Here is a 7,140-nt window from a genome sequence, read left to right as displayed (position 1 = left end):
ATATATGTGTGTGTGTGTATATATATGTGTGTGTGTGTGTGTGTGTGTCCTAGAGTAATGTGGGAGACGTTATACACTTTATGTTATATAAATCAAAATTCTACATTTAACATGAATGAAATAGAAAATGTTGGTCACAATTCCCTGTATACTCTGAGTAGTCATCATCAAAGAGTATCGATAATCAATGGATTTGATAGGATAATTAGAAGCTTGCCTTTAGGCACAATGAGAGTAATACAGTATCATAAAAAACAATGACGCCTACAGTAAAAAATCCTATTAGGGAATTCTAGAGGGAAGAAAGTACACTTAGTTTCTATATATGTAAATTCTTCTCTTTCTTCGATAATTTTTGATTCATTTTCCATCCTGATCACAGCCTCACTCCCTTCTCTCCTCTCTGCCCAGGCCTGCCCTTATAAATCCCTTGCTTCTCCTTATCCACTCACCTTCTCTTTGAAGAAAGGGAAACATTTTTTTGGGTGCCACCTCACCCCAGGTCATTGAGTCCCAGCAGGAGGACTAAGCACATGCTCTACCACTGATGCCCAATCAGGCAGTCCCGATAGGGGAAGGCGATCCAATGGTAGGCAATAGTGTCCAAGACAGCCTCCTTGCCAATTGTTAGGGGATTCACATGAAGACCAAGCTGCACATCTGCTACAAATTGTGTAGGGGGTCAAGGTCCATCTCCTACATGATCTTTGCTTGGCGGTTCAGTTTCTGTGAGGCCCATTGGCTCAGGTTACTTGACTCTGTAGGTTTTCTTGTGATGTCCTTGACCCCTCTGGCCACTCTTCCACAAGACTCCACAAGACTCCCCAAGCTCTGCCTGTTTGGCTGTGGGTCTCTGTATCTGTTTCCATTCACTGCTGGATGAAGCCTCTCAGGAGATAGTTATGTAACAGCAGTTTTGTGACCTTCTTTCTCATGTAGACAGACAAACAATTAGACAGGCATAGTCATTTGACAGTAAAGGACATATGAGGTGATTCTTGGAAAATATCTGGAAGAAATGAATCAAAGGAGAATTTGCATATGCACTTATAAGAAAATAATATTAGACAAGTACCTCTTTTCTCTTACTATTCTTCATCACTGAATCAAAAGACCTCACAAGTGTCAAACAGCTAAAGTACACACACACACACACACACACACACACACACACAGTATTTTTTTGTTCAGGGGTCTACACAGTCCTGGGCACCTTACTATCATGATGCAGACACTGAAGTTCCATCCTGCACAAAGCACACTGTAACTACAATATGTATCAACTCTGATCTCTAATACTCACATCCCCAGAAGCCTAGAGATTAAGCAATCAAAAGGTAAGTTCTAAATTGTCCCTCCTTAAAGCCTAACTCTCGTCCTGAACCATGGGCTGAGTAACATTAGTGCAGAACTCTTTGTTTTATATGTTTGTTTTATATGTAAATGTTTTGGGAGTTGACTCTCTGTAGGCAGTGAGGGAGAGGGGCCCATGGTAAGAACTGCAATTTGGGAAATAGATGTTGAGGTTAAAGGAATGTTGGGGTTAAAACAGCAAAAGTAGGACTGCTGGAGATGAGAAGCAAAAGGCTTACAGATGGATATTCTATAGCCAAGTGGGCCAAAGGGAAAGACAGGCTCTGAGAAGGAGAGCCAGTAGGAGATCCCCCACTGGGGAATGTACACTAGGTGCACTTTTCCATATTCTGATTTCTAATGCAGCTCACTGTAGCAGATAAGTCATAATGGTTTCTGCTGTCACCTGTTTCAGAAAAGAGACCCTAGACCATCTTGGAGACATCGAGTTACCTAAGAGTGAATGCAGCTGGAATTGTAGATGTGATGGAAGTTCCAAGCTTACCACTAGGTGTGAGAACAAAGCAGGAACAGTGAAAGCAACTTCCAGTAAGATAACTCACAGGTAGCAGCAAACAGCCACCAATCACTAATGGCTGGCAGTCAAGGTCGATAACTAACAAAGTTGGAAGCAAAGGCGAGTAGAGTGGACTTTACACTCTAACTGTATGAGCTGCTTGTGAATGCAGCATGATCATGTATCTCCCTGGTTGGGCACAGACATTCATGGAATTTGTGGACTTTCCATTGGGTCAACAGACATACACACATAACCCAAGGTCTGACTAATCTCAGAGGGATCAACTTGCCTTTGTCCATTTACTGACATAGTTCCTTAAAACCCATTAGACTAGTTCTCAACCTTCCTAACACCACCCTTTAATACAGTTCCTCATGTGGTGACCCCAGCCATAAAATTATTTCACTGCTACTTCATAACTGTAATTTTGCTACTGTCATGAATCATAATGTAATATCTGATGTGCAGGACATCTCATATATGACCCCCAAAAGTGGTAACTACTCATTGGCTAAGAACCACTGCCCTAGATGATACAATTTATCATTTTCCTCTCTCGGACACCTCCCTCACTTGGAACATGCTCTAGCCTTTCCTATATGTCTTCTTTTAATTTCTCACATTCTATTAATTTCCCACATCTCTGTTGTGATCATTAGTGAAGCTTACCTCTCTCGTGCTTACTCCCCTGGATGTCCAGGCTGTCAATCTTCGTTGGCCAGAGACAATGAATTCCAGAGGCACTGGGATGATCTTTCATGATGAGGAGTTTCTGGCACCCTAGATCCTGGGGTCAAGCACAAGAGTGTGGAGAAAGGACATGCTGCATTTAAAATACTGGAATCACTAACATGTGTGCACTCATGCTTTTGTGTATACATGAGAGCAATGCTGCTGGTTCGCAAAATAAATCAAAACATCTTCTAGAATCACCTTATTGTGAGTTTACATTCTACACTCTTACTCCATTTTCTGTGTTGATTTATCACTTTTAGCTCCTTTTTTTGGTATCCTTTTTTTGCTAATTACCATATCTTTATGACACACACACACATAATTTGTATCTGTTCTTCAGGTGTAAATTGAAATTTATTAATAATATTTTTCTAATATTTTTTATTTATCTCAATAAGAGGCAATGAGACGATGAATTCTCTCTGAGAAAACTGAGTAAGAGATTTTTTTTTTAAATTTCCCTTTAGTTTCCAAAACATTTCCAGAATTCTGGCTTGATACTTTTCCCCTTTAACTTGTAGTGCTCTGAAGATGTCAGCAGATTGTGTTCTAAAGCCTGAAGTGTCAGCCATAAACACTGCTGGAACTCCTGTCTTCCTGCTGCTTGTCTTTGTTCTCTAGTGAGTTTAGTTAGTAAAAACCTATGTCAAAAGGAGACAGGTCTGGGGTTCAGCAAGAAAGAGAGACATTGTAATGGCCATTGGGAATTGTCAGCAAGTGGAATTTAAATTCTTGTTGTATAAGATTACTACAGAAATGAGGGTAAATGGGGAGCTACGGAAACAGAGAGAGGAAGACGTGCACACATGTGGAGGCTAAAGAATTAAACATCCAGTACAAATGCCTGAGTGCTAGAGAGTCAGCTTTGTAAAGGAGATCAGTGCTTTTTTTTTTTTTTCTAGAAGACTAATGCTAGCAAATGATCTTGACCAGCTGAACAATTGAGCACTTCCCAGTTGGGTAACATAGAGATCCTTGCAATCTTAAAAGCAAAGAAATGTGCCCTTTCTGGTACAGATTTTAGAGTAAATGAAAGTTTTTGTTGTTTTGTTTTTTGAGTATTGTTTTTAAGATGAAATATAGTTTAACATGTTAATCTACTAAGAATAAGATCTAGCCCGAAAAGTTATCTTACCAAGACAGGAAAGAGGAAAGATGAAAAAGAGAGCAGTCTGGGTTAGTAGCAGGGGGCAAGTATTTGAAGACAGGGAACTGATACCATTTACAAATGGAGAGATTGAGTGTGGGTTAAATCAGAGAGGTCTTGAATTCAAAATGGTAGTGGAAAAACACACAGATATCAAGGAGGGAGAATTCCTCTGGCATACTTTCGTTTGCTTAGTGAAATAAAAATCTTGTCTTGTTTGTAAGCCATTTCTAGAATGTGTGTCTTACTTATCTCTGTGCTATTAATCATTTTATTCATGGATACAATATCCATTCTCTTAATCTTGTTGTTGAAGGCCTCGTTGACCTCCAGTGTTCATCTGAGAACCCACCCTCAGAAAATGTTCTGATCCCCAATGGAACCGGTCCTGCCACTGGCTTCCGGGGTACTGAGGTGCCAGCCATTACTATTACCTACACTGTCCTTGGGCATGCTTCACCTTGGATTGGTCTATTGGTGGGGCATTTGCTATCTTTTTGAAAGATGAAAGTGGTTTATTCTCAATAGTAGTTAGCAGTTGGGTGGTAGTAGTGATGACAGCAACTGGATAGTTGAGATAGTAGCGACTAGGTTGCAGATAGATAATAAAGGATAAGTCTCAAGAGTTAACTACTCTAAGAAGTAGTTACCTGGGGATAGCAAACAATATTTTTGAAATGCCATTGCTCTTATATTTTGTTTATCAAAACAAAACAAAGGAAGGTTGTGTTGACATATATTATGTCTTTGGTCCTTGATCATATCTATTTAACTAAAATACTCTCCCATCATTTCTAGGAAAGCCTTTGTGCTATAGGCTGTATTAGATGTCATTTGGTCCTGGAATGTTTTCAAGGTCTCCTTTCTTTATTCCATGCTTCATATAACATGACATTCAAAGGAAAAGCATCTCAGTTCCCACTCTGATCCACTCTGTCAGAAAACCTAAATCAGGTCAAGACTGTATTTACTATTTTCGCTGGCATTTCTGTCCTCTTCTTTCTTTAAACCTCACTAACCCTGAAACATGTTTTCTAGAAACAGCATCAGCTCCCTTTCCTTTCCCACATCTCAATCCTGAATGCCAGGTATAGTAAGTACTGTCTGCAGAGTCAACAAACAAAATGAGAACACAGGGTACAATTTTAGAGCATTTTAAATGGAAATATGGTGAAAACCATTTTAAAATATTAGATGAAATAGTTCTCAACATAGTCATTACATAACAATGATAGCATTAAATAATATATAAACCAAATGTGAGTAATTTTCAATGCATTTTATAATTAAAGAATGACCCAGAATATTTGCTTTAAATTTATTTGTAGATAGAAAAGCCAAGAAATTTCAGAAAAATCAAAAGCATGGTATTCTAAAATAGCTTCATTTTCATCTACTTTTGAATGATAGTTCATTTAAGGCTACCTGTGAGAATTATTTGATCTAAATATAGAACTTTCTGGAAACAAGTATAACATTGCTATTGAAGGACAGATATGTGACAGAAAAAATCAAGTCTGGGAGTATATAACTTGTGAGATTTTGAGTTTTAAACACTAATAGATTCTTGTGGTTTACAGTAGATTCAGGATTCCATCACCCACCAACTACTTCATGATGCCTGGTGTTACTCACATGTACAAATCAGCCCAACTGTTGGCTAATCTTTTCTTCATGGGCATGTATCTGTCTCTTTATCAAATACATTTTACTCATTGTTTCCCACAAGGGTTCTTCGACTTCAGGAAGAATCTACAAATCCTGTACTGTCTGAGTGAAGTTGGTAAAAACTGATCCCTTCTTTGTAGTTGGGCTCCAGAAGGAAATGGTACAGAAATAAAGGAGATTAGAAAACCATGTCTCACAAACACAAGACAGCAGGGGGAAGTGGGAAGGGAGATTTGTTAGTAATTCTCTCTTTAGAACATCTGTTTGTATCTCATCTGACTTCTTCAGTCTGCATGGGGAGATCTGGAGTCTTCCACGGGGAATGAAGGAAGAAGAGCAATCTAAAAGACTTTTTCTGGAGAAACAGTTCCCATAACAAAACAAGGCAGGTTCAAGGTAGCTCACAGGAGATCTGTCAGTTTCTTCCTTCAGTTAACCTCCCTGAGACTGAAAAACCTGAAGCTACAGATGGACACAGACAGTTAGGGCATAGCCATGTCTTTTCAAAAGGAAGGAGGAATAGAGATTGTTTTCTCCTCTCCCAGGGAAACAAGAGAATGTAAAAGCAGGAATATATAATTGGGTCTATGCAAAAAAGAAGCATTTAAAAAAAGATATGGAGACAGATTTGGCTTTTGGGGGTCAAGAGCTTGAGAGGAGACACTTAAAAGTGCACCTCCATACCCTGAGTTCCAGGGGGACAATAAAGACAGTGAAATTGGATTTTAAAAAGCCTCTTGCCCTTGCTCTTGACTGAGACTTCCTGTGCCTGAGGGAGGAGCTTTGGAGGAGTCTCTACCCTTCTGCTGCCTCTAGGACACTTATAGCTTGGACACTAGGCTAATGACTGCACTCGGAGGTTACTCAGCCAAACACAGACCAGACTAAAGGATGATACCTAGATCTTTAGATATGAGGTACTGGCAGATGCGTGATATACTGTGCAGAGCCAAGACCACACAGCCCAGCACAATGCCACAAAGTAAATAAGCAGACTCTTACCGTCTTCACCATGACACCTGGTTCATTATGTTAATGAATCCTGTTTCTAGACTCACACCCTCTCCAAGGGAAACAGTAGAAACAGAAGAATGAAAATCTGAACTTCCTTGAACCGGAATTAGTAATCCTTGGACATGATGATTGAACTGAATTTACACAGAATACCTAATATTTCTAGGGATGGATGATTGTTTTTCTTGCCATTAAAATTAGCAACTGGAATTTCGACACGTTTGAACTCAAATAAATTGAATTTGTTTCATTAAAAACAAAAACAAAAACTTTAGAGGCAGAACCATATACAAGACCAGCTTTAGATATCGCAAGAGTTTAACTGCTTGTGAATTTTATATGCCTGCAGAGAGTTAAACAAAAGGGGAAAGTGCCTTAACAAAGAGGCAGCTCTATGACAGTGTCCCCCAGAACCGCCATGGCCATGGGCCCTTTGACTCTCGATAATCAAGCTAGAAAGAGAGGAGGTGACGTCCTCAGTATCTTTTCTGAAGTCTGACAGAAATGTTCATTCTAGAAGGTGGCTGAACATGAAGGTTCGTTTCAGCCGTCCTGGAGTCAGCATTTTTAACAAGCTATCACTTAGTTCTGAGTAAAAAATGCTGCTGAGGACTTGGTTAATGAATGCTGGTGCCCAGGTTGAACTTCCTGAATTTGAAAACCTCTCTGTATGGGATCCCAATTACTGTCACTTTCAGTGCTG

Source organism: Grammomys surdaster, unplaced genomic scaffold, assembly GCF_004785775.1.
Source record: "Grammomys surdaster isolate TR1022 unplaced genomic scaffold, NIH_TR_1.0 278, whole genome shotgun sequence".
NCBI lineage: Eukaryota > Metazoa > Chordata > Mammalia > Rodentia > Muridae > Grammomys > Grammomys surdaster.
This window is presented reverse-complemented; position numbering follows the sequence as displayed.